Source organism: Schistocerca cancellata, chromosome 8 (genome assembly GCF_023864275.1).
Source record: "Schistocerca cancellata isolate TAMUIC-IGC-003103 chromosome 8, iqSchCanc2.1, whole genome shotgun sequence".
NCBI lineage: Eukaryota > Metazoa > Arthropoda > Insecta > Orthoptera > Acrididae > Schistocerca > Schistocerca cancellata.
In genome coordinates this window covers 498,884,163-498,885,271 of record NC_064633.1, presented here as the reverse complement: position 1 = coordinate 498,885,271, position 1,109 = coordinate 498,884,163, and the positions used below count along the sequence as shown (strand labels likewise).

General features: G+C 50.1%; 1 pseudogene; it reads right to left on the bottom strand.

The window, feature by feature from the left end:
- Positions 1 to 540: 540 nt before the first annotated feature.
- LOC126095820 (5S ribosomal RNA) lies at positions 541 to 658 on the bottom strand (annotated as a pseudogene).
- Between the last annotated feature and the right edge of the window lie 451 nt (positions 659 to 1,109).

Here is a 1,109-nt window from a genome sequence, read left to right as displayed (position 1 = left end):
CGTGACTAGCACTGAATATTTGATGCTGACTTTTCAACTACTCTGAAATGTGTATCTTGTCACTCTAGCTAAGCAAAGACATTTTCCTACACTGCTTCAAGTGATTTTCGAACAGGACATTCACAATAATGTCACATGATCTCTGTCTCTCTCAGTATTCAGAATCCGTGACAAATTCGCTAAATATTATTGACTTCTTTACTGCAATAAATAGGCCGCCATCGACGACTAACCTGTCCTGGTGATAAATATTCTGAATTTAGGATATCTTGGCTATTCACTTCTGGTTTCAACCAACTTTTTGTTCCTGATACTATCTGAGCATTATAACCTTCAATAAAAGCACTCCGTCATCAGGCCACGAATGGCCTACCGGGACCATCCGACTGCCGTGTCATCCTCCGTGGAGGATGCGGATAGGAGGGGCGTGGGGTCAGCACACTCTCCCGGCCGCTACGATGGTATTCTTGACCGAAGGCGCTACTGTTCGGTCGAGTAGCTCCTCAATTGGCATCACGAGGCGGAGTGCACCCCGAAAAATGCCAACAGCGCATGGCCGCCTGGATGGTCACCCATCCAAGTGCCGACCACGCCCGACAGCGCTTAACTTCGGTGATCTCACGGGAACCGGTGCAACCACTGCGGCAAGGCCGTTGCATTATAACCTTCAATAAGTGATACTAATTCTATTATCTTTCCTTGGATGAACCTGTAGTTTACTAGTACCGTATTAACCTCTCTACATCCGATTTGTGAGGACGAGCAATCTCTGAGATCACTGTGGCCAATGTTTGCACAACACATACACCGCCATCCTAGTGCCCGCTTCCTGGGTGTATAGTGCACCCCTGACGTTCGAAGTGAACCTCACAATGCTCCAGAGGTCGAGACATTCGCGTCTGATATCGCCGCAGGGCCCTCTGGGTCTCACCTTCCACCCTGTAGCCGACCAAAGAAACGCGACCGGCAGTCTGTACGCCTCGCGTGATGCCAGTTGCCTTCACAAAGCCAGCCATCCTCCGAAAGGAACCGACGATGGCTTGAGAGCCCAGGGTTGTGGTGTCGTTAGTGCCAACATGTGCCACTATACGCAGCCGGTTGCACCCGGT